Here is a 27278-nt window from a genome sequence, read left to right as displayed (position 1 = left end):
TGCTAATGGATTACAAACCTTTTCTTTAGTTAGAAGCGTATGGATAAAGTCGATACACGCAGTTTTTGCTTTTTTAGTGTAGTCCAACAGGATGCATTGTAAGTTATTCTTACTAAGTGTCAAAATGAGTCCAAGTGACAGATTATGTATTTGCTTACCTACATTTAACACTGGCATCTCTCCATTCACTCACACTAGTGTAAATAAACTGAGGCTCTGGCTCTGTATTCCCCCTTGTTTGATCTCACTCTAGATCAGTGATGCCAAACCACCAGCACTGGCAAACGGAGATCTGGGCTGGCACCAATGACAATGAGCAAACAACACTTTCAAAACATGTTTGACGCCAGATAGCAAAGAGCACCCTCCCTACTTCAGGAGCTCATTGCTAGAAAGGCTTTCTGCTCTGAAATCCACAACTACCTCCTGCATGTGGCTGGAAGCGCCAACACAACATTTCTCTTCTGCAACCCCCCAGAAAAGAAATCCAATGTATTTATCCGAAGTAGTGATATATAGGTGGTTTCTGCTGACCCATTTAATCCAGAACAAACCTAGCTCAGTAACACACAAGAAGTGGACCTGAACCAGCTAAAATTTTGAGGTCAACAACCCGCATTTCAAACCTTTCAGCTTTTACCAAACTTATTCATTAGGACACAAAAGCAGGACACAACAAAACGAAAGCACATCAAACCTAGGCAAGGCACGTGTGAGAAAAGGAGAGAGAAAATGAAGGTATCTCCTCTCACTGGAATGATGTGGATGTTTTAATTACTAAATTGTCTGCTAACAGGGGTTCCTGGATATTGGTGGCACCTATCCTGCTCTCACACCACGCTGCACTCCAGCCTGGAAGCATGAGGGGCAGTGGGCAGACCCCGCCCCGAGGCAGGGCACGAAGCAACATGCTGGGACTAGACCTCTAGTGCCTGGTCCGCTGGATCATGGGGGACCGAAGGTCATACCCTCACCCCACACCCCTGGAGGATGTCCTGCTGGGGCCTGGGCTCTTACTGAGCCAAGCCACGGAGCACTTTACACCAGCTGGGAACCTGGATTGTCAAGTCATTTCCTCTTAAATTTCATCAGTCCTCACTCCTCACCCCAAAGGGACTCAAGAGGCCGTAAGGGCTGAGAGACACAGGGGCATCGGTTTATCCACAGGGCTAAAACATGGACTGTACTTCTGCACCGTAAGGCAGCAAAGAGGATCCCCAGGCTGCCAGGCAGTGCCATACACACACCCGACTTGCACCCACACGCGAACCCACACCCTCCCCAAACCTCTACCCATACCAATACCAACACAAACGCCTCGACCTGCGCCTGCACCCACACCCTTTCCACGCCGGCCCCAGCCGGGCACCGGCACGGCACCCCGCCTGCACCCCAACCCCGGCTCCAGCCCCCGCCCCGCCGGGCCGGGCCGCGCCGCGCTCCGGCCCCACCAGAGGGCGTCACGACCCCGCGTTCGTGCGGGCGGCGCGGCCCGGCCTGCCCCGACCCGCCACCGCCCCGCGGGCCCCGCCGCCGCCCTGCCCTCGGTTGGCCCGCCGCCCCCACCCGGTTCCTCGGGCATTTCGCCCCAGTTAGCGCCCACACCCACCGCCGCGGCTGCCTCCCCCACGCCGCGGCACCGCCGCCCCTCCCCCGCCGTAGCCTCCCTACCGTCCCGGCCCCCGGAGCCTCGCCCCCCGCAGCCCTTGCCGACCCACCCGCCTCCCCCCGGGCCCCAAACAGCAGGCAGCGGCCCGCGGTGGCCGGGTTTACGTCCCTGTGCAATGTTTCGGGCCAAAAGTGAGGCCGTACGCTGTTGGGCTGCTCTGTGCACGGGCTGTTGGTCAGTGCGTGCACATGGCCACCATCGCCGTGGCTGGGGCTGTGCAGGGAGGTGCTCTCTCGGAAACTTGTTTCCCAGATTAAGGGCTGGTACCAGAGGGTTTGGTGGCCGCGAGGTGACCTCCAGTTCTCTTGAGGAAACTCCCATATCAAAGACTTTATGTGTGGTTTCTTCTAAACCGCAGCCCACCCTCTGCTTTTTGGGCAGCGCTTTTTTTTTTTTTTTTCTTTTTTTTTGTACATGGGAGCTACTGACTGGTGTGGTGGGGCACCGCTGGAAAAAACTGTTATAAATGTGAATAATCTGAGCTGATTCTTTCAAAGTTCACACCCCATGAAACTGCAGAGCAAAGCCAAGTGGATGGGAGAGGGATGTTTCATAAGAATCAACTGGCAGAGCAAAAGGGGGGAAAAGTGATCCCCTCAAGACAGATATCGTTGCCAGACCATATTGGTAAAATTGCAAGTTACAGATACTACTGAAGCCAGAGAATTTGCCAAAGTAAAAAAAAAATAAATTACAGAAAACAGATGCAAAACAACAAAAAGATGCCAGAATAAAATGAGTCCTAGGCCAGCGCTGGAACACACCGCAATCCCTCACCATTCAGGATGATTTAAATGGATGGAAAAGGGATTAAGGTCTAATCCAGCAGTTGCTCTGTTTGAATTAATCTCATAGGAGTCAGTCAGGATATGTATATTTAGAGAGTGAGAATAAGGAAAGCAAGAAATTGCAGGATCAGGCCCTTAATATAATCTGAGGAGAGTTGAAATAGATCCTTGGCTACACTGGTTTGAAAAGCTGATTATCTGGTCCAAACCCTCCCAGATATTTGAAAAGGAAAGGCAGCATTGCTAAATACACAGTTCTTTCTGAAATACTGAACCCCAAGTCTCCCTGCCAGTTTTTGGCTGCAGCAGAGGCAGTAGCCATTTCACTCACGCTGGCTGGGGCCCTCTCCAGCACTGCAGAGCCTTCCTTGGCTGTCATCTTGCTTTCAAATGCCACTGATTTTCTGGAACAGCCTCGACTATGAGGAGACTGTCCCACTGGGTCTTGGGTTTCCTGAGAGCCTGAGTGATTAAAGAGATTCTTCTTCCTTTTGAACTCAAACATTTTCCAGAGCTGCCTTCTCTTCCCCGAGTAACACTATCAATCTGAGGTAGGGCACTGAAATACCTACACCAGCGCTGCCAAAAACAGCCTTGCATATTTCCAAGCAGTTATGCAGCCTTTAGTAAATCACCTAAGCGTGAGCAAACTGTGCTTCAGGCAGCACAGAAAAAGGCAAATTCAAATGCTGAGGATGAGGAGTACCCAGGGAGGCTTGTGTAGACACCCTGGAAGGGAAGACAAAATAAAGTGCTAGCCCCAGTCCCTAACACACAATATCAGCAGCTAGTTTCTGCATGTGTGGGTGCCCTTTACATGTGCAGGTGAGTGTATCTGAGGCAGGAACCAGCTTACAAAAAGGGAACCCTATAAATCACAGCCCAACGCTGCAGTACAAAAACTATGTAGTCATTTTAGCAATTCTGACTATGAACAGTGCTGGGTTTATAGTTCTCCAGCAGCCCTCAACATCTCCAGAGGGACCAGCAGTTCCTTGCAGAATCGAAACCACACTCAGGGATATTGTAATATTGTTAAAAAACCAACAATGCGGCAACACTGAGGGCTGAGCTTAGTCCTGATTCTTTTCTCAGGTAACACAGTAACCCCCTTACATTGGTGCACCAATGTGTAAAAAAAACCATAGATGACAAACTCTAAAAGAAAGGAGTTTTTGAGGAGTGAGAGAAGTTCAGATTACAGTGCTTACCTGTTTGCTGGGAACTGAGGAGAGGGAGTGAATGGGATCACTCAGGGACAAAGAAAAATTATAATATGAGAGTGGCTAGGAAGATGAGTCTTTCTTTCCCATGTCAGAAGCAAATCAACAAAAACATGCTCCTGCCTTTGTGGAGGTAAAGACAGACGTGAACACTGAATGGCAAAGCCACCTTTTCAAAGATTTTTAGCGCAGGTAAAATGGATGAATGAAAAATTCTGATGGCCCCCAAGAGTAAATACTTACGACTGAGTTATCTGAGCTGGTCACATGCAATACACCCCCCAACAGTACGGAGAAGATGTTGAGACCTTGGGATACAGACAACCAGTGACGAGAACTGAGTACCAGTAATGTGGCTTTGCAGGCAACAGGGGTCACAGCTGGGATCCCAGACCTCCAGCATGAGCCAAACACTGAGGTCTGGGTTTGCTCTTCAGTGCTATTTTGAGCATAAAAAAACACCTACCTTCAAACATCACTGTCTGCATTCTCATTTTTCCAGGAAAATGTTGGCAATTATATTACCCTACCAATATCAATTGTGCATTTGTGTCTGTTTCTGTATGGCTTGTGCACTGGAAATGTGTTTTGGCTTCAGTTCAAATCCACTTCAGTGCCCCCAAAGAGATCTTCATTGTTATAAAGGCTTGCTGAGATTGTTTCCAGTTTATACACAACTGTTTCTAAACCCTGGGACCTGTGCTTTTGGTTGTCTATCGGGGAAGAGTGGCAAAGATTAAAGAAGTGCATGCCTTTGGCTGCATACTTTAAAATGAAACAGCCGTGGTTTTCAGAAACCTCTTTTAAGGTGTAGTAAATCCGACTTTCTAAATGCCCAAGGCTGTGTTTATCTAAAAGTATCTTGGGGGAGACTGCTATGTCTATTAATCTGTTTTCCTGTTTCCTTACCTCAGGGCTTAAAGGCTACATAAACCAACCAGTTAGAAGGCTGTTAGGGAAAGTCTCCGCAGACAAGTATCTCCCTCTGCTTTCTGTTCTTAAGCAGCACACTCCTGCTACAGGGAAATCATTAAAGATTGTTATAAAGCAGGAGCAGTAGATGAGGGTGATATGATAGGGACAAATCAGCATGATCTCTGTCTTAGAAGAAACCTCAAACCTGTTCAAGGCCTTTAAAAGAGTTAACAAAACAGTGGATAAAGGGCAACCAATGGCTATATTTTATTTAGACTTTCAAAAGGCTTTTGATAAAGTTCCTGAGAAGAGGCTATAAAGGAAACTTAGTCACCACAAGGTGAGAGGTAAAGTCCTGCATGGATAGGGGAGAAAAAAATGCCCACAGTTGAGAGAGTGGAAACAAAGAGGAGGAACAAATGGCCCATCTCAGCATGGAAAGGGGTTACAGGTAGGGTGCCCCAGGGATTAAAAATAAGACATGTGCTTGGCATATTTATTAATGATTTGAACACCATGGTGAAGAGCAAAGGTGACAAAGTTTGTGTCATGCAAAATTAGGTAGGTGGGTCAGATGGAGAAGCATGAGAAATTGCAGAGGATGAAAAAATGAAGAAAACTGAGATAGTGGATGAAATTAAACACACGCGAGAGAACGATGTGTAGGGAACACTACAAACTACTCATGCATGTGGGTAGGCTTTGAATTTCTTTTAAACATCCCAAAACACATTAGGCACCAGTACAGATGACTCAAACTGGCTCCTGACCATGTAATAGTGGTTTAGAAAGAAAGAAAGAATCAATCTTTATGAAAAAGAGTTTAAAAAAAAAAAAGAATAAAAAGACTATAATCCTATGATATCGTATTAGCAGACAGCATGATTTATTTTTGCCTTGGCCATTACATACAGGTTCAGCCCACCTTGTCACAAAGGAGAAATAAGGAAACGCATTGCCAAAGGACCCAGTGAGGCTGGGCTGCTTCTGGCTCTGCGCCTTGTGCTTGGGTTCTGCACGAGTGGACAGGCATGAGTTCCACCAGGGCCTTTCCTGAGCTGAAGGTAGCCAGGGCAGCTCTCTTGTATATGGATTCACTGTTATCTAGAAGAGATGAGCTCATACGACAGTGTTTCCTGTCAGAAGGCCACTAACAGCTGCCTGGTTTGATTAAACTTCTGGGAAGTTCATGTATTTGAGACATTTTTTGCTTCCAAACAGGTTAGAAATGGCCAACTAGTTCAAAGGTTGCTGGCCACAGTGAAGGCAGAAAGGCACACATTCACGCATGCGTAGAGACAGCGGTTTTGAAGCTGAGCTGAAGAAAGCAACACTAAAAGTTCATTAAAAACAACCAGAAAACTGAAGAGCTAAGTAAACTATGGCTGAAATACAACACACTTCACTATATTGATACAATATATATCAGATAAATTTAATAAATATCTCTCTAGATATATTGTACCGAGAAGGCCAAGTGGATTCTCTGTCTTTCCATGTTATACTATAAAAGCTTTGGCACACATTGAAACTAGAGTTATGAAATATATTTTATTGCACTGTAATTGGGTTTGTTGGGCTTTGACATCTATCTTTACTAAGAATTGACACTTAAAATCAATATTTATTTGGGGCTGACAGTTATCACAGGTTAGAGCTTTTGCTCAGTCTCAGGCTTTTGGTCATTTTTAACAATAGGCAGAAAAGCTGCGCTCTGTATCTGAGAAGGTAGGATCCATGGCTAGGAAGCATCCACAATCAAGGCTTACTCAGTAAAAATATACACTATTAGGACAAAATATATGTTACTAACCTCTGGGACTCAGTGCCGAGAAGAATTATGAAAAAGGGAGATTTAAAGTTATTTTTGGTTACTGTATTTAAAGGTAAAATGATAAGCTACATCTGTTATGGGACAGATAACAACCACATTGGTAGGTATAGCATAACAACCAATACAGAGAGAACAGGAGAAAGACTCAGGGTTGATCACTGAAGAATGAAGGTCATCTCAATTCACCCCAGCTATCTAAAAGCTAGGTATTGAAAATGCCCTTCTAGTGAAAGGAGAGCCAAACCCACATCCAGCGGACTATGCTCTGGAGGTGCCTATGAATCCTACATTCCCCACCTAATCCCCTCTGTCGGTTGATTCAGAGACACTTGCAACCTTGTCTGAACCAGGGTACCTTAAACAAGGTGCCTGTACTGTTTCTGGCTGGGATGGAGTTAACCTCCTTCACAGCAGCCTGTATGGTGCTGTGCTTTGGATTTGTGTCTAAAACAGCGTTGATAACACGCCAACATTTTGGCTGTTGCTGAACAGTGCCTGCACGGCAGCAAAGCTTCCTCTTTGCCCCATTCTGTCCCCACTTCCTGCAGTGAATAGGTAAGAGGTGAACAAGAAATTGGGACGGGACACAGCCGTGACAGCTGACCTGAATTGGCCAAAGGGATATTGCATGCCATATAGTGTCATGCTCAGCAATGAAAACAGGGGTAGAGGAAGAAGAAGGAGCTTTTTGGCTTCCAAGGTGGCCAGCGTTCTGCTTCTGGGAGATAGTGATTGATTGTTTGTGAGTTTCCTTTTCACTTTCCTTCACCAATTAAACAAGTTTTCTCGCTTTTGTTTTTCCTCTTCTGTCCCCCATCCTGCTGTGGGGGCAAGGGTGACTAAGCAGGTGTGTGGGAGCCTGGCTGCTGGACAGGGTCAGTCTGCCACAGTAGCAGTGATCCTATGATCCTAAACAAAGCAGCTGCACATATGAAAGGCGAACCAAGCCAAATGTGAGTCTCATAAAATGGGAGTAAAACAACACCAAAACACATACTTTTGAGTAAATCATAGAGAAATTAGAGTTGGGTTACCTGTATTGAGTGGAGACTTCTGCAAAGCACCTCAACAATATTTTGCTGATTCTAACGATCTCTGTATCAGACAACACTTTGCCTATCCATCCCACATGCATAGAACAGATTCCTGTCCAAAGTTATATCTATGAAGCAGTATTTAATGTGCTCCTGAGCAATCCATCTGAGTCCTGTGCCTGTGGCAATATCACAGGAAATGCCAACACACAGCACAGAAAATGTCAGCTTTCCACAAGGCAAGCAAAGAAATGCTATTCCTTTATGCTATAATATGATGCCGCATGCAGTTTTCTTGAAGGTAGGTATTTCTTGGTTTGTATTTGGCTTCCTGAATTCTTGGAAGCTGGAGCATATGCTACCTTGCTCCATAGGGCCATGGCACTTAGTAGGATCAGTGTAGCGAAGGAGACTAACGTCCCAGCTTTGATCTGCAATGTGAACACAAGTAAGTCACTCTACCTCTCTGTACTTTATTTTCTCCTCTTTTCCTTCACCTATCTGGATTATTAATTTGGATGTAGTCCCTTCAGAGAGAGACCGTCTTAGGTTTTTTAGGCACGATGGCAGAGATGGCTGACCTCTCCTATGTATTAGGAAGCGAGTGGTTGCTGAGACACACACAGGGAGTGTACTGCAGTGAGCTGTGGTGGCTGGAGGTCTGAGAGCTGTTGACCTCCCCATGATCCTATCTCTCAATGGCTAGAGGAGTCCAAGTATGCAGTTGGGTCCCATGGCAAACCACTGAGGTTTGCCTCCACAGATGCTCCTGGTTTTACTTTCTCCCACAGTCTGGGATTGGGATTACCTTCACACCATCACAGCCTTGTTACTACTGAATTTTTCACAAGCCGCCTAAGCCTCAGGGAAGGCAAGCTGGCGACCGTTGGCCTACCATCAGGTGTACTGCATAATTGTTGCTAGCCGTTAATGGAGACGACTGTCACAGGCACACTTTCCATTTCTGCAGTAAGAGGTTCTGTGAAGTCTGGAGAGAAACAGGGAGAAGGATCTAGGGATTGGCAAACTGCTTTTAGCAAAAGTCTCTTCAATAAAGTTGAAAAACAACTTCTGTTGATTTCAGATCAAAAGTCCAAAGAGAAGAGGAAGGAGGAAGAGGAGGATTCCAGTCCCGGGAGCAGCCAAGCAGAGCAGCGTGTCCCTGGCACAGGAGGAGCAGAGGACATGCCTTCTACAGGGATTATGCAGAGCTGCTGGAAGTGAAGCCTGAAAACCGGCAGAACGGAAGCTTGGAAACTGAGCCCTGGACCGAAGCGGGTAATTTACCTTATTTGAAACAAAAACAGCTTAAGTTGAAGCCAGCCGGAAATTCAGCTGACTTGAAGCTGCAAGCAAAATTAGCATAACACTCTCTGCAGGTTGAAACATGGGGGAAGCAGAGTGAGGGATTGAGCCTTGACGGCTGGGAGCGGAAGGAAGCTGCTGCTGCTTCTGCAGTCTTATTTAACATTATCCCTTAAAGCTAAAATCATTGCAAGACCAAGCTAGAAGACCATAATAGTGCCTGCTGGCCTTAACTGCAACAAGCAAAAAAAGACGACTGCAACAGAATCATCATTAAAAGGAATAAGAGTATGACTAGCCCCCCGGATTGGTAGAGCATGGTAAGTACAAATGACAGACCGAAACGTCTTGGCCAGGAGTCTGTCAATGTAAATCAATGTAGCTATGCCGCTGACTTCCACAGTGAAGCTGAGCCAGTTCATTCCATTAGGAATCCAGATCTTGCATGCGAGTATGTGTAGCCTACATCTGCAAAGTGCAATGTGCTGGGTGGGGGCTGGGCAAGGAGAGGGCTGTGGTTCACCGTATCACGTTAAAAGACCCAAGATAGCTCTCATGACTTAGCTTCGGTATCAGAAGCCATCTAATCATAGTGGTAGCCAGACAGGCTAACTCATCCGTGCGAGCTAATGTGTCCTGCTACTGCTGTTAGACTAATTCCAGTCCCCAAGCTAATTCTTGTAGAGCTAGCTTGTAGAGTTAGCCTGTATAATTCAACAGAACATTGCATTGGCAAACCCTTAAGGAGCATGGCTGCGTATGTGTGCAAGCAAGAGAGCACAGTTAAGTGGTGTTGTACTCACAGGCTTGTGTATATCTGGGAATTTTATTTGTCCATGTACTGACGACTAGAGATCCAGTTCTTTTCCTAATGTTCTCAAACCAGCCCCTGTGTCAGTAAGTGGCTTAATTTGAAAGACATAGTGATTAATGTAGCCAGCTATAGTAGGGCACCAAGGATTCTGCTTCTGAGTGTTTTCCCTGCACTTACATTAGCAGCAATAAAGGTAACCTCTCCTTAATGTTTGAAACAAGAAGTTCTTTCTTAAGCATGGGGATTTTGCACCACTGTGCCACGATGCCATCCAGTGTTATTGCATGCAGAGTAAGATAGTGTGGTGTCTGAACAGCATCATGTTCTTACTGCAAGGTAATGTTTTTCCAAGGCCTGGAGTGGATTTCCTGAACTACAAATACCACAGGAGTCTTACAGAAATGATCCCTTAAAAAAGGATACGGAATGTGCATTTTCATACAGACCGTGCAAAGTAGTCGCTGTGTCATTAGTGTGCTATCTATCACCATTTTATTGAGTTAACCTGAGTTCTGATACAATATCCCAGTGTCTCGGGATCTCTGCTGCATTTACAGGAACAAGCGGCTGGGTGGAATGTGTGATCAGCGAGTTCGCCAGTGTTTGCAGTGAAGCATAAACATGAATGAGCCTAGACATGCTTGGAAGCCCAAGAAAGTATTAATAAAACTTGCTCAGTGTTTTTAATGAAGGTGTTTGGAGCAGCAAGATCATAGAAGTCGTCTCCAACTTGAGGAACAAGCACACATCCGTGTTGAGTCAGGTGAGGCGAGCAGTGACAGCAAACACACGTTTTCTAAAGGAGGCATTTCTATGTGATTATCTTCTGCCTCTAAAAAACAGGCCCTAGCTGAAATTTTGAAACGAGTCATCTTCTATATATCATGGATTCCACACACATAAAAAGAGCAAAAAATACACAGTGGGCTTTTTTTAAAATCTGTTTTTCCAGAAAGAAATACTGTTGCAGACATAAAAGTTTTTCCAGGCTTGCCCTGGGCACTCCTTGAAATACGCTGTATGGACAATACGCAATCAAACCTCTGGCTGTCTCTAGGAGATATTCATCCTGTCTCTCCTTGGCAAGCTGGGTTTCCTGTCCAGCCCCACTGGATTTATTGCCTCATTGTGGTGGAAAAAAAATCAAGGCTAGTGACAGACTATATATAGGTATGGAACAACCGAGATGAACTAGAAGGAAAAAAAAAAAAAGAAAAGTGGATATAATTACAAGTCAATTAAATATAAATCATTACAGGGATAAGAGGAAAGGAGCAGCATGCAGAAACCTGCAAGAAATACAGGTGTTCTCTGACTTTCTCCCTCCACCCTGCGGATTAGCAGGGCTGAGGAGCAGTGCCCGTACTGGCACTGTGAAGAATCTTCACATCTGCTGGGTGGGATTTCCAGCCATCGACGAGCGCAAGGTAGATTAATGATGCAGCAGCACCATTAAAGAAAGCAGCGACAGGAGGCTGAGATCTTTTGGCCGGGTTGGTTTGTGCTTCCATTACTGCCTAGTAACACATAACTCTTTATGAGGGCATAAAATTGCTCTTTACTAATGTTTTTCTCATTCAAAGGTCAGCAAAGCCACAGTGAAAGTTAAAGAGGAGGAGTGCATGGCTCTAATGGGACTGCTGAAAGCAGCCAGCCGTCTTTGGAGAAGAGGGACTTAATCTGATATCTCAGAAGGGGCAACCTGTGCCTGCTCCTCCGTCCACACCGTGGTTGTCACCGCCACATGTGGCCAGCAGGATGGCAGCTGAGGGCTGCTTTTGCCATGGCGCGGATTTGCCCGGCTCACGCAAGGTTGGTAAAAAGCCATGAACCCTTCTTTATTCAGAGCGGAGTACAGACCAAAAACTGACAGGCCAGAGTCAAACCAAAGCAGGCCAAGGTAACCTAATCCCATGAGGAGTGGAAAATGGCCTCGGCTCATTCAAAAGAGTCACGAACCCAAAGAGCGCTTTTTTCAGAGGCACCGTTCCAGTTCTGACTCAAAGGCACAGGCAGTGTGGCTCCACAGACAGTTCACACCAAATCAGCTGCTGGCCAGAGTGTTAAAAAAAAAACCCTCAAATTGTCAGTCAATCTATGCTTCATTATTTGCTTCTTACCCATTTCTAGTGATTCTATACCAGCTCCGATAGGCAACAGTGCCATTGAGAATCTGCTGATTCAAATCCCTCCTTCCCCAGCAGAAAGCCAGTGGGAGGAAGGAAGAAAGAAACCCAACTCGACATTCTATTTTTCCCCCTTCAAATAAACCCTAAATTGCTTCTTTAATGCACTCGAGGTTTTGAGCAGGGTAGGAAACTCTGATACAGAATGGGGCTACAGTTTTGTTAAAGACAAGCTCTGCAGCAAGCCTGTGAACTCCAATAAATTTGTAACTCTGTTCCCAGTCAGAAACAGAACAATAGCCTCTCCTGTTTAATTGTGGATTGCAGCAAGTGGTTTCGTGCTCAAACCCTCTTGTAATGTAGTCCTCTCCTTTTAATCATCAAAGGTGATCTCTGCCAAAGCAGCTGACAGTTGCATTTGATCAAGTGTAATAGGAACAGTCAGATCTTCCAGGATCCTTGTAGTTACCCATTTTCCATGTGTAATTCCAGTCTATTTCATACAAGTTTAATATGACAACTGTATTACAAAATTAGAGGGAGGATTTGGGGTGAGATGACTCACTGGTTTTTTTATTATAAAATCTGATCTCAAAACAAAAGCCATTTTCTATTCCCAGCCCTGCTACTGACCCTCTGTATGACCTTGAACAACCTTTGATGTCTAGATCCCTTCTTCCACCTTTGCCTGTCATTGCGATTTAGACTGTGAGCTGAGCAGAGCAGGGACTGCCTGGTTTGGGGTCCCCGTGAAACAGCTAGCACAGAGGAGCACGTGCTTAGGGTTGGTGACACCTGGACATCTACACCACTCACATATATATTAGTGGCTATATAAATATTTATCTTGATCCCAATATATGTGTAGCTATATATAGATATGTAAATATATGCACGTGCAAACGTGCTCCATAGCAGTTTTAAATTTGAGAATGAGTACTTTACGGGTGAGGAATCCCGGTTTTAAAACAAAGAAAGAGGACCCTTCAATACAAGTGCACTTCAAATAGATTTTTCAGGAGAACTTCTTTTGGACTTTGCCCGGCAGTTTTCACAATTCAGCTTACATTGGCCCTGGCACAGCAAAGCGAAATGCCTGTTGTATGTGCCAGCTGCTACCTAGACCCACCAGGGGCACTCAGAGGTGTCCACTGCCTGGGTGTAGACCATATCCACCATGCAGAGAGTCCATTCTTTATTTTATTACGCCATAGGTCAGGAGGAACGTCAAATCACTCGCACTTGTGTCAAATGTCAGCATTTGGGAAGGTGGTTGGTGGTGGGGAGGGGAGGGCGGAAGACAGTCAAAATGAAAATGGTTTGGTTAATTAATTGCAAGCACTGCTTGAAGGACCGGCACGTATATTTAATCAGTTGCCTAGTAACAAACGGTGTATGATGTGAATGCTATCAGCCCGCGGCGTGAGCAAAGGATGGTCCCTTTCTGTTTTTATCAGCCGCCAGCATGCATACTCTGGGCGTTGCATGCCCTTGTGCTCGGAAGGGCTGCTCTGCCACCTCACAAAAGCCATGCAGTGGCAAGGAGTCCCCCCCATTTTGGCTCTGCCATTTCTGCTCCTCCCCCCGACATCTCAGAGGGAAGACTGTCTCTTCTTACAGGGAGTGACCTTTTCAATGGTGAATCAAATGACAAGAAAAATTATCCAGATCTCCCCTCCCCTCCACCCACCTTTTTTGCTTTATGAAGTTATCTACACACTGGGAATAGAGCGCAGGCATTGCTGCTGCTCACGTTCTGTTACTGACACCAGTGTCACCATTAATGGTATATATCTTCCATAAAAACCTGTGCAGAGAAAACCAGAAAATTGTTGGCATTGGGGCAGAGGCAGAATTAATAAGAAAGTGGGTTTGTTGGGTTTGGGGTTTTTTTGCAGTGACCTTAAAGAAAGAAGGGCAATAGATGGATAGATGCTGGATTGCAGCACATAAAACCAGCCCAAGACAAACTGTACGGTTCTGTTTCCTGTAGGTGAAAAAATAACTCATGACCTGACAGGCAACTGAACATTGAGTACTCCTTTGGTGCTAGTTTTAGGAGGGAATTTGACAACAAGAATTTGCTTGTAGTTTTCCACCACCCTTATGCCATTATGTTCGCTGGGCCTGATAATGCAAGGACACAAAAAAAAGCTCACGCTGCCTATCCGTATTGCAAAAGAGAAATAAAAAGGGAACATCCATAAAATAAAAGCTCCCATTTATGTTTTAACATGCCATGACAATGTTTGTGTGCCCTTATCAGGGCTTCCTCTCTTCCCTCCCCCCTCTCCATTTGTAAATCCCACTGGATAAAAGACTACATCTTCCATAAAGAATTCCCACCAGAAATCTTTATAAATCCTCCATCAGTGAAATACTCTGCTGTCATGCTGAGCAGAAGCTAATCTAATTAAGACGGGATCTGCTAAATTTAATAGCCTGCTATGAATTTTTACGGACATCTGGTAACTGGAAGGTTGGAACGACTCTGACACATCAAATACACATTGTCCAAATGACCAGTATCAGGCCGATTATTTTCCCTTTTTCGGTCACTTGTAGCTGATGTAGGATGCAATCACCCCCTCAGGATACACGCACGTGACTCCATCTCAAATTAATGGGGGTTATGGTGCGTACACGTTGGAAAGCAAAACTGGGCCCCTGATGCTTCCTGTAATGTTTTTTCCCGATTAATGAAGGATCAGGATATACATGCATTATATTTCAATGTTTACAAATACTGTAAATGGCATAGCAGGAGCTGGAGCGTCTATTAGCACATTTGTCTTCGATATCAGCAAGTTATGAACCCAGACTTGACTGGCAGCTTTCCTCTGTCAAAACCCTACATCACGTCCTCTGGCTAAGCACAGTATTCCCAGTGGGGACCAGCAGAGCTCCACCATTGTAATCATCTCTCCCCAGGCCAGCAGTGAGCTGCTAGCAGGGGAAGGCAGAGGATGGAGGGTAGGGTTGTTGGGGGTTTATCCCTTAAGTTTCTAGTACGAAAACCAGTTGAAACCCTCTAGTGGTCCCCAAGAAATGGTGAACTGAGCTGTTACAAGGCTGGTCCCATCTCACAAGCCGTTATTTTGAGAAGGGAGCACGTTTACAGAAGTGCACGTCATTCTCCCCATCTTCATGAACCACAGTCTGAGAATGCCACATTAATGAGCTCCTGGTACTTCTGTGGCTTACAAACTCATCAACAAGAAGTGCACGAACATTGTTTCCACCCGGCAGATTCCACTGGTGTTCAGCTCTCCCAGCCATCACTCTGAGCTGCTTATAATAAAACCACAAATGCACACGCACATACATAGTTTACACTCATAGTTAGGTAATTTTCAGACAGGGCAGACAGCACACAAGGCACAATGCCAAACCTTTCAGAATAGAGAATTTACACTTTAAAACATGTATTTCCTTATTCGCTGTCTTGGGAAAGAAGCATTTTTCTCAAACTTCCCTCAGCCATCTCTCCCCACACCCATAATAAAAGACTCAAGTAAATTCAACAACACAGTGGGAGTTGTGTCAACCTGATGTGATGAGTTGGCACTTGAAAATTTAATCTCTTTACCATCCACCAGCATTAAATCTGCGTAGTGTGACTTTTAAACACATGCCAAAGAGCAGGGAAGTTTCAGTGCTGGCTTACAGATTACTTAGGCGCTGGCTTCATGAAATGGGAACAAACACATCTGGGGCCAAGTGGAGAAAACTGTGCTCCGTATAAATAAAAAAGCCTCACTGAAGTAATATAAATGTTGGTATAGTTAAGTTGGAACATCTGTAGTGAGAAGAGATGGGAAATCCAGCTGAAAGGATTGGGTTGGGAACTGGTACAGGCACAACCCTATGCACAGGATAGCCTGTGTGACGGCCAGTGCAAATCAATGCCATGCCAGTGATGCTGCGCTGACTTACTCCGGGCAGAGCTTTTGCAGTCAGCTCCCTGCCTCCCCAAACAGCAAGGTGGGCTCTGAGGAAAAGGGCAGAAGAGCAGGTCTCCCTCCCCACAGATTACCAAACTGGCCACCTTTGTTCAGCCGTTCCTAGGCACTCATTGCGGGGCATTATAAAAGCTGGGGGACCTCACAGTCGCAAATTTGCAAGCTGGGCCCAGTCTCCCTTCCTCCCATTGCACCACACTGCTCCCTTCCAAACGTGGACATCTGCACTCACAAAGGAACAACTTCACCCCACAGTTAGGACATATGTTCTTGGCAAGACACGGCCTTGATCTGCTATGGATTGACTATCTGAATGAACAGAAGCAGGTACAGTCTGCAGAAGGATGTCTATGACTTCATTAAAGAGTGACACTGAATCAATTGTGTGAACCAGGCTCATGTTGGTTATTCTTTCTAGGGAAAATGTGAAATTAACTTATAGTGGTGTAATGTGATTCCAGAAATGAGGTATACATCTTGTCTGTAATGGCTTTTGATTATCAATATCCATGTTTGTTGCCATTCTCCATTTAGAAAGAAATGAAAATGTGCAAAGGGCAGTAAATGTGTACAAATATTGTTCATTTTGTTGATGGTAAATAAAATGGAATTTTAAGTAACATGATCAAAGCATTAGCTAAAAAGTATGTGTAGTTATTATAATTGGAGCTAATTTATATACATTCTAAAAACATCTTAAAGCACCTGAAAAAATGCATAATATGAGAAGTAAAAAAGTCCTGTCCATGGCATGTAGTTTATTCTTTATCTTAAAATTTTCAATAGATGATGATTATCTCCTTTGTCTATGATAGGCCATACAGTAAGAGGGGTTTGTTGCTTTTTTTAAAAGTTAAATTTGAGTTAGCATTTACAGACATTTTCAGAAGTTCTTCTGTTTGCCTTTAATTAACAGCAAAACAAGGAGGGAGGGAGGGAGGGAAAATTGGGAAAAATTGTAAGAATATCTAGAAAATTCAGGGACCAGTTTCCACCTATGTTTCATGAAGATGCAGTGGAAATTGGAATTTTAAGTCTGTAGGTGCCTATGCTTATTTACTTCTTTAGACCCTCCACTCAGTCTTTTAAGAATCAAACCTGCTGCTTCATGGTACCTAACATAAAAGATGTGCATATTTCTGAAAGTAGACGTGTACCATTCTGCTGATGCAGTGACACCATTTTCATGGGTACTTCCCAGACTGCCAGGAACTGAAAATGATGGCTAGTGGAGAGCAGAATTGAACACCCACATGCCCAGTGAGTGCCATTGCCACCAAAGACTCCCTGGTTTGTGCTATTTTTCTGCTTCTCTGAAAATCAGGCAGCAAGTCAGTCTGTGTTTAACAAAGCAGATGACCAGCAGGTCAAGGGAGATGATTCTCCCCCTCTACTCCACTCTCATGAGACCCCACCTGGAGTACTGCGTCCAGCTCTGGGGGCCCCGGTACAAGACAGACATGGAGCTGTTGGAGCGAGTCCAGAGGAGGGCCATGAAGATGATCAGAGTGTGGAGCACCTCTCCTGTGAGGACAGGCTGAGAGAGTTGGGCTTGTTGAGCCTAGAGAAGAGAAGGCTCCGGGGAGACCTTATAGCAGTCTTCTAGTACCTAAAAGGGGCCTACAGGAAAGCTGGAGAGGGACTGTTTACAAGTGTATTTAGTGATAGGACAAGGGGTAAAGGCCTTAAAGTGAAAGGGGGTAGATTTAGATTAGATATAAGGAAAAAATTATTTATTGTGAGGGTGGTGAGACACTTGAACAGATTGCCCAGAGAAGACGTAGTTGCCCCCTCCCTGGAAGTGTTCAAGGCCAGGTTGGATGGGGCTTTGGACAACCTGGTCTAGTGGAGGGTGTCCCTGCCCATGGCAGGGGCCTTGGAACTAGATGATCTTTAAGGTCCCTGCCAACCCAAACCATTCTATGATTCTATGATAAAGTCATTTTCAAGATGTAGTCACCTCTAGAAAAAGTTCCTGGCAGTGAGACACACAAAAGGGATGTGTCACCGGGCCTGCTTAGGAGCCCACCTCTTGTCAGGCACACCATCTTATGTATCAACGTGTTGCCTATGTCATTTCTGTTTTGCTTCTAGCTAGCTCAGATGGTTCCTCAGGTAGCTGTTTTTTGAAGATTTTTCTCCGTAGGTACCATATTTCCTGCAGCCAGTTTATGGAGACACTAGGAGTCTAGCAGGATGTGATGCCTGAGTGAGGCATATGGAAGCTGGGTCTTGTGCCTGTTGTCATGGCAGTGTCACAGTGCTCTTGGATTTCAAACCCTTCATACAACTTTACCTATTTGTCAATGTTGTCAGAACCTCAAATTGCTTACTAGGTGCACACTTCAAAGCTCTTCTGCTCAGGGGACAGAAGACACCCAGGAGCTATTCCCACCAGTCACAATCAGCCACACTCCTCATGCCTACCTGTCCCCAGCACAAGCCCTGGCTCCACACTGGAAAAGTTCAGGATCTCCTATGCTAAACATATACACAATTTTTACATGTGCGCTCCACTCTAAATCTCCACATGCAAACTAAGATCATGTTCTGGTCTTCACTGGTAAAGATCTATTGACCACAAAAATGCAAACTAACAAGCATTGCTAATTTAATCACACAGTGGCCAACTCCTTTAATAGGTGTGACTAGAAAATCTAACAGATACAGAAAGTTTTACTTGTAAAACACCCAAGTCAGATGCAAGAGAGAATCTCAAGGTGCAATGCCTTCGAAAATTGTATCTGGGTGGACTAAAATGTTAAATAGCTCTTTCCACTGAGGATGAGTAAAACAATTCCCTAAAATATACTCTCCTGACTAGCTACTAAAACTCAAAATTAGTTTTTTTGATGTTAAATTTTGTTTGCATGTTTGTGCAGCAAGAGGTGGACAGTAGTGACTTTTCCAGAGGTTTTCTTCAACTCACACCAGAAAGTAAGAGATACAAAGTAGGCAGTTTCTGAGCGTACTCACAGCTGGATGGGCTGGGTAAACAATTTTGCAGGGCTTCATGTCCAGATTAATAGCAACATACTAGAGATGTGCATTCACAGAGTGCATAAATCCCATAAGTTAGAAGCAAGCGTGGTACCAGGAATCCTCATGGAAGCCTGAATAGGCCACAGATGACAGCTGTTACTCCAGACTATGCCTGTGCCTACAGATCCAGGATATCAAACCTGCTGCTGTAGTAATACTAATGCAGGGATTTTCTCTAACCTGACAGCTGGCGGCTTACATAGGCATTTATCTTGACACCACCCAGATAGGACAGTGCTGCCCAGTGAGGAGCTCCATGAGATTGCTCCTTCCACCACACCAGTTGTTTAGAAAAACAAAATAGTGATCAAAGGAAGGTTAAAATTGTGTGTGGGAGCCACAACTTCTGCTAAAAGCATGGGAGACTTCTCTTGTCCCAGGGTGTAGGAGCTCATTTCATCACCCTGATGTGTCCCCAGACTCCAGCACAAAACGATTTGTCAAAACTCTCCCCATTCCTCCATCCCGACTTAGAGCACACGCAAGTCTGCAAGGATGAAACCTGCCTAGCTCCACACTGCCCAGGAAAGCCTATGTCCATGCGCACTAGTCTGTTTGCCTCCAGACCTATTTATGTGCACGTGTACCTCAGGGTGGGCCTGTACATCACCCTGGAGCCCCTAAAGATGTAGCGCAGTCACCATGATCAGTGTTTCATGGGAGGGCTGAGCAGCCCAGCTGGAAAGCCCCACTGACACAGCTGCCCTGCTCCTGGGAGCGGCTCACATGGCTCTGCCCTGGGCTGGGTAAGCATCCCCTCAGCAGCTTGCAGCGGCACTTTGGCTGTAAATCAATGAGTTGTTTTCTTAGCTTTATGAACAGATTCTCTTCAGAAACCTGTATTCTCTTGGCTTTTCTCTGGGCCATTTTCACTTCCTTTCCTTCCCGTCACCAGATCTTTTCCCCGTCTGAAGTGACACCCTAGCCCATGTGCATTGGCCATTGCCCATGTTTGTTGCCCTTTCTGCTTCGTCTTTGTTTGAACCCTGCTCCATATTAGCCCAGAGACCTTCTAAAAGGCAAGCAGTTGTCAGTCTTTCAGACCTTTATTCTAGGTTGGGAGTTTACAAAGGTGAAAGAAAATTTAAGCTGAGGTTAGTATGTTGCCTCAGTAGCCAGGAATCTTACTTTATTAGCTCAGCTAATGAAGGTAAATCTCAGCATGCACTGTTTGCACCGGCCTTGCACTTGAGACCATGGGTTGGGGAAGCCTGCCGTGTCAGCCTGATGCTGGAAAGCCCACAGCTGCCATCATGGTGCCAGGGCAAGAAGCATCCTATAGACGCTATCAAAGAAACAATGTCACTGAGAGACAGGCCAGGAACCCTAAGCTCAGAAATAATCATGAATCCTGCTAGAAAAAGTTAAATACAGACAGGCCAGTGTGAAGAGCTCCAGCCAGAAATTGCACCTGCACACTGGTTAGGGCAATGGTGTGCATTAAACATTTGCTTTCATCTCCCTAGGAGCTAGCAGATGTGTTGGCTTCAGTGTCCCTGAGTTGAGTCAAAACCCTTTGAAGTTCCTTTGTGTTGAAGAACAGCTGCAGCAAAGCACAGCTTAAAGCCAAAGCCTAGCTAAACTAGTCAGGGCTTATATCTGGCAGTGTTGGCTCCAGGTGGCCCACAGTGGGGATTCAGAGGTTTGCCCTGCTGGCACAAGAAGGAAGGTGGTGGAGTTGGCACTGGATACACATAACAGGTACAGCAGCATAACTAATTCACCATAAACAATCCAGGTTTAAAAATCCAGTGAAGACTAAATGATAGTGTAGATTTTACTGCAAAAGAGTTAAGTGTAGTGGCCAACTCAAGTTAAAGACTCTATGTCTGCCTTGTCACTAGTTGGGGTTTCCCAGTGCAGTAGCAAGCATATATATTCATGTCCTGCACTAAACAAACATGGCATCACAGCAGTAAGGACAATTCCAGCATTAGGAAGAGAGAATGAGGCCAGCGTTAGCCAATAGATGTGGTCAAAGTCATGAAGGGGAACTCAAGGGCAATTGCAAACATCTAAATCCAAGAAAGGAGATCCTGCTTCCCAGTGCAAAAAGGTCCAAAATTAGGTCAGGAAGAGCCAGCCCCAGCCTACTATCGATTGCGTCCCCTAATCTAGACAAACCTCTGAGTGTTTCCTTTCAAGTCATCCGCTTTACTCCCTCAGGACTCAGGGTTTGGTTTTGTAGCTGCTATTTTCTACATCAGATATAAAATGCAAATGCATGGGAAGGCACAACAAAGTTTGAAACTGGCCCAGAAGGAGGCTGCAAAAATGGAGAACTCCTTGTCTCTGTCTGATGAAAGGGAAGGAATCAGTAATGCTGAATGTAGGCTTAGTAGATAAACACTGTATTAAATAAGCATATCCGTTCTTAGCCCCTAAGCTAGCAGAGCACAGAAGCACATGCAAAATCAGAAATGTTTGAGTAGTCCTGTTTATTTCAATGGAATTATTCCCATGCTTAAAGTTATGCACATGTTTAAATGCTCTGTTGTACTCCAGTCTTAAAAAGCAGTCACTTTTTGATATCTTGTGGGTTGTCTATAATTTTAACATCCAAGGATGTTCCAGGGGTAAGTATTAATTTTTTAATTATTACAAATAAGAAACTGAATAGTATTGCAAGGGAAAAGGTGGGTCACCCATTGCATGAAATATTTGCGATAAGATTGTCATTCTAAATTATGCTGTCTTGACTCTTTGAGTTTGCTTTTCTTGATTGACATAAATACTCCTTTCTATTCATAGGGTAAAAAAAAATAGTTGCACTGTGAATAATTTTGTTTGCATTTCATTTAAATACTTCTACCAATATCTAACAGCTAAACCCCCAAAACAGTTCTCCCACAACACTAGGAAATGAGATCCACATTCTTGCCTAAAAGCCAGTTTAGGTTATGGCACTCTAGAAGTGCTGTCTGTAGTTTCAAATGGGCACATTTCCTATCCAAAGCCTTGTCAGCCCTTGTATATCTAATTATTTTTTGATCCACACCAAAGCAATGAAACATAGGTAGGTAAAGCTTTTCTTATATATGGTGTGCAGAACTTACCTTGTTTCACAGGCGTGCCTGGTGGAGCTATACTGAAATAATGAACATTTTAAATTGGTTGAGATCTTGCAACAGAAAATACACAAGATTTGTTGTAACCACTCAGACTTCTTTTATATTTATTTACAAAGGCTTTATAACCTGGGGTGATGCAACTCAAAAAGCTGGCAAGTTTTAGTATCAGTTTACTATGTGCTGAATAGAAGCTTTGAAGATCAGCACAACAAGAAAACTGGAAGTTTATAATGGGCTGCTGCAAGCTAAAGCAGTTGGTTGATAGAAAGAGTTCCCTAGCCACTGTGCTTGAAAACTCCACAACATACTGAGCACAAAGAGCCAAACATCCTTTCCTCTTTGGGGGGTTGCTCTCCAGGATTTACCCTGACACTTGCTGAACAGTCTGCATGAAAGAGATGTCTTGTCTTGTTCTGCTGGTTATCATTCTTGCTTTTTTTTTTTTCCCTCAGAACGATTTCAGCAAAGACCATAAGCTTGTGACAGAGTGAATTTGTGATCTTATCCAATCATCTGGGCTGTTTGCAAAACTTCAGTAGGTGGCAGCGTTTTGTTGATAAATGTTTTGTTATCCAAGTGATCTCATTTAGTGCAACTGTTGCAATATTAATAAACTGAACTTATGATTGCATTTGCCAGGACTGAAAATATTGCCATCCTATCTGGCATTTGCTCTTATCTGAACTGACAACAACATCCATTGTATTTATAAAAGGGGAAAGTCTCTGTGTTTGTATGTGTTAGGGGCAGAGGGGAAAGGGAAAACGAGGGCAGAAGCAAAGGCAGATTAGGATTAAAACATCAATGTTGTTAGCGACCTGATTTGTGATTGTAATAGATGAGGTTTCCAGCAATTTGGTTAAATTGTCACTGCTGGGGAATATATGGCTCAAAAGAATGATTAGTAGGTTATTCCCTCACCTCTAGCTCACCAGTTCCTATCAAGCCAATGTTGACAGCATCCGAAAGTTGTTACCACTTGGTAACTGTTTGGTGATCTACATTCAATTCCTACTGGATAGATGAGCATGTCAGGGAAAAAATCCCATCACAACTGCTATTTGAGAAGCCCAGATTATAAAAGACATCAAGACTCAGCCCAAGAAAGAGTCCAGTAAGGATGAAGAGGGCAAGTGCTGCCTTACTGTCCTGTTTGAAAAAAGATCATTGAACTTAATTTATTAATACAGCCCCTGTATACAATACATATATATATACATACATATATATATATAAACACATGCATATCATTACTGGGCCTCAACAGAAATAGATAATTCTTTTTATATTTAGGTTTCTATGTAACATATCCCCAGTTTTGTCTCTTATGAAAATAACTTCCTTCTTAGTCCAAAGTCCAATGCCCTGTTCTAAAAGCAAAGAACAACTTGTGCAGAAGAGGACTGTCCTCACAGTCACCCACCTAACATGCAGTTAGACTTAGTTGTACTCCCAGAAAAGAAGATCAAAGTCATTGCTTTTATTACAGGCCCTTCAGATTAAAATTGACTTAAATACACCAGGCTTTGGGCTAAATCCCACTACCATTACGATCTATCACAAAAGTGCTATTGACTTAAACAGAAATTGGATTGGGCCTCTAAAGAACACATTTGGACTAATAAAAATCCTCTGGAAATTAGATATGATAAATACAGCAAAGGTGCCGAAAGAGGCCTTGTGACCACACTTGCATATATGGACATAATTTTTATTATTCAGGAAATTCCCTAAGATTGAGCAATCAAGAAGGGAAAGACAGAATTGATGTTGCCAAATATCAAGGTGATTTAGACCTTGCAGAGGAAATTGCATAAAGATTAAAAGGTCTTTCAGCCTTATGAATGAAGGAGAAGTGGAAAGAAGAAAGAGACAGCTATGCTGTGATAATGGCATTGAGATCAAACATCATTTAGGAATGGCTCAAAGCCTACATAAATACCTGCTCTCAACTTTCAACACAGATTCCAGTGTTGATCCTAGGGGCAAAAGTACAAATGACAACATGGGACTAAGATGTCAGAATAAAATTACACATAAAAGGTAGAAGTGAAACTCTGATGGCATTAACAGCAGATGCTTGTGATGGCTTTGCTTCCCACCATTAATTCATGGGGTGAGTCCAAGAAGTCCTTTCTCGTCCAAGACCATAGTCATCAGACCTATTCCACACCTGGCACTCAAAAAGTTACCAAGGTTTTAAATGCTCACGCCAGCTCTGGAGTGATAGTGAATGGCAGTATCTCTGTTTATAAAGGGAAAACGTAACCTGGACAACTGAAAGGACTGCAAGAAGGTTAACAGTCGTGTTCAATAGCTGCTAAGAGACCTGACGGAAATCAGACGGACTCACCCTTCCCACCTGTGAGAGAAGGGAAATGCCAGACCACCACTGGAACTAGGATGCCCACCTAGGTGAAAAGGTGAAAATGTTTAGAACCGAATCATTGGACCTTGATGTCACTGAAACCAAAGGTGAACTAGGGTCTTACAAAGGGGTCAGGATTTCACCCCAAGTGTTTCACTGCAAGATGATGAATTTGTTACTTCCAATAGACACCCGAGAAAGGATGCCACTGTGAACGCATGTGTTTATACCAATCCATATTAAGCCTAAGAACAACAGAGATTTCCAAGACACATCTGACAGCACCTAATCAAAGGAGGGTTGGAACTATGCCTGACATGTAGGCGCAATCTCTTACGGTCACTCCATGTCCTTCCTCAGATAGCTGTGGCAGTGCCAGCCTCCATCAGCCACTCACTGCACTTCTCAACACATATCTCTATGATTTCACTTATGCTCCCTGTCACAAAGCTGCATTCTTCTCTGCCTTCAAATCTGACCTTAAAAATGCTTCCCTTCAAATGAAGCTTGGCAGCACTTTGGCACTGCCACCTGAAGACTCATGTCCGTGGTCACTGGAAGTGGGAGTGGAGGAAAGGCGACATTCACATTGCTTGATTTTAAGCATCCAACTTTAAGTCACCATGTCAGCAATCTGATTTCTCTGTTCAATCCATAAAGAGAGACAGGGTCTTTTGAGGGATGATTAGGAGGGCTCTGAACTGCCCCCATAGGAGCCTGACTGCCAGGTCTGTCAATGCAGCTGTACTTATTACATTGGCACCTAAGTTATTTCTCTAAAGTTAAACCCAATGAACGCTCTCCCATTAACCCCTTGCATCCCTCATCTGTCAGTATTTACTTTTACTTCAAGGATAAGCTCTTTGGGACAAGCACCAGCTTTTTGTCCTGTATTTGTTGGGCTGTTTAGCCTGGAGAAAAGGATGCTGAGATGAGACCTTATTGCTCCCTACAATTACACAAAAGGATGTTGTAGCCAGGCGGGTGTCAGTCTCTCCTCCCAAGTAACAAGCAATAGGACAAGAGGAAATGGCCTCAAGTTGTGCCAGGGGAGGTTTAGATTGGATATCAGGAAAAAAATTATTTACTGAAAAGGTTGTCAAGCACTAGAACAGGCTGCCCAGGGAAGTGGTTGAGTCACCATCCCTGGAGGTATTGAAAAGACGTGTAAATGTGGTGCTTAGGGACATGGTTTAGTGGTGGACTTGGCAGTGTTACATTTGTGGTTGGACTCGATGATCTTAAAGGTCTTTTCCGATCTAAATGATTCTGTGATTGTATGATTCTATTGGGTGCTAGACCATGCCAAGAAGTAAGGAGGTTTGTGCCTGCTTCTAACCGACCTCATTCACACCTAGGCCCAAGAGTGCACCCTCTCACCAGGCACAGGAGGTCATAAGTTCACTGCCACCAGTAACTGAGTTGTTCTGTTACCCCAACTGTTCCTGAACCCTCAACACTGTGGTACCGTAATCGATAACAAATAACAGTAAGCTAGGACAGAAGGAGGATTCTTCTAACTGCTGGCATAACTATGTTTTCTGACTGGTTTAACAAGCTTCAGCCTTCTACTGTTGTGGGACTCTTGGTCTATGAGGAGAGATTGTGTGGCTGTAGCATTAAGTGTAGAGGAACACATTCAGGAAAAAACTATAATCTGAGATAAGAAAGGACTTTGTAGCTGCTGAGCCAGAATTAATGATGTAATACAAAGCTGCAGACACCTCAGTACCGAGTCAGAAAAGCTAAAAGATACAAAAGTGAAACTGAAATCAAATTAATTGAAACAAACAATGTAAGCATACATTATATTCAAAGGAATCAAAACCAGAAATTCCTAAAGACTTGAAGCAACCCAGTGATGGAAAAGAAGCAATCATGTTAATAATGATGGAATATGCAGTAACATATTTGGATTCCAAATCTGCAAGGCACTTAGGCCTGTGATTATTTCTATTGAAATCAATGGAAATGTTTTTGTTCAAATGCCTTGTTTCTATTAAAATGTCTCATCTTCATGATATAAGGATGAAGGTGATCAGTTCAAGCTGAGGTGGAGAAGGTAGATTGTTAACCAACCTAGTTCAACAGATTCTTATTGCACAGAAAAATTATATGTGCTGTGAAAAGGGATTTCTTCTTCATGACGGCATTTGGCTGGCCATTGGTATTTATTTGCCTCCATTTATTGGAGAGTTAATAGTCAACATCAGCACTTTGAGATTGAAATACTTTCTATCTGCAACAAGATGATTACCTGTGTAAATACATAGTGCGTGAATACAGATGTTAGTGTGCACATAGACTTCAGAGAAGAACACAGCACTTAAAAGGGAAAATTCTGCCCTGAGTGATGAAGCACATGGTATCCATAGATGGCCTCTAGAAAATGTGCCAGCCAGGGCAGACCTCTTCAAGATGGAGGAAGATGTAACACTTGCTATGCCCCAAAGCAAAAATAAGGTACTCCCAGCTTGCTGTGATTCGGTGCTTTTGCTAACCGCAGCTTTAATCACAGCTGGATGAGAAGACCAATGCCTACTATACTGCATGGCTGCTGGAGTCTGAGCAGAGGCCAGTGCATTGACCAACTGCCTTGAGATTTCCTACTGTCTTGCTTGCACAAGGAGGAAAAGGTTGCCTCTATTTTATTTCATCTGCACCTGTAACAGTAAGCAGAGCCTAAGACAGGTGAAGTTGAGGTAGTGCCTAGCTACCTTATTCAGTATACAGAGGCAGCCACTTGGAAGAAAACAACACACACTTTTGAAATAGAGGGCTAGACCTCAGCTACAGTAGCATAAAATCAGATTAGCTCCAAAGAACCTGGAGTTATCACCATCTCACAGTGGTGATGCAGTTCTGAGTCTAGCCCACAATGCTGTAAGTATCAAAGCTAAGTTCTGTCTCTGTATTATAGTGTATGAATACCGAAAAGATTTTACAAAGCTTCAAAATAACAGAAGGGCAAAGAGTGCTGAGTAGATAAGCAGAAAAATAAGAGTTAGCCACTTAGTCCTCATTTTGAAATGTCTAATCCAGGTCATGAAGGACCCGGCTAAAACTCACACGCATGTTAAGTATGCAATGCCCTAAGGTGTGTGTCAACAATACATAAGTGCTTACT

This window comes from Grus americana, chromosome 3 (genome assembly GCF_028858705.1).
Source record: "Grus americana isolate bGruAme1 chromosome 3, bGruAme1.mat, whole genome shotgun sequence".
Classification (NCBI taxonomy): domain Eukaryota; kingdom Metazoa; phylum Chordata; class Aves; order Gruiformes; family Gruidae; genus Grus; species Grus americana.
Note: the sequence above shows the minus strand (reverse complement) of the source record.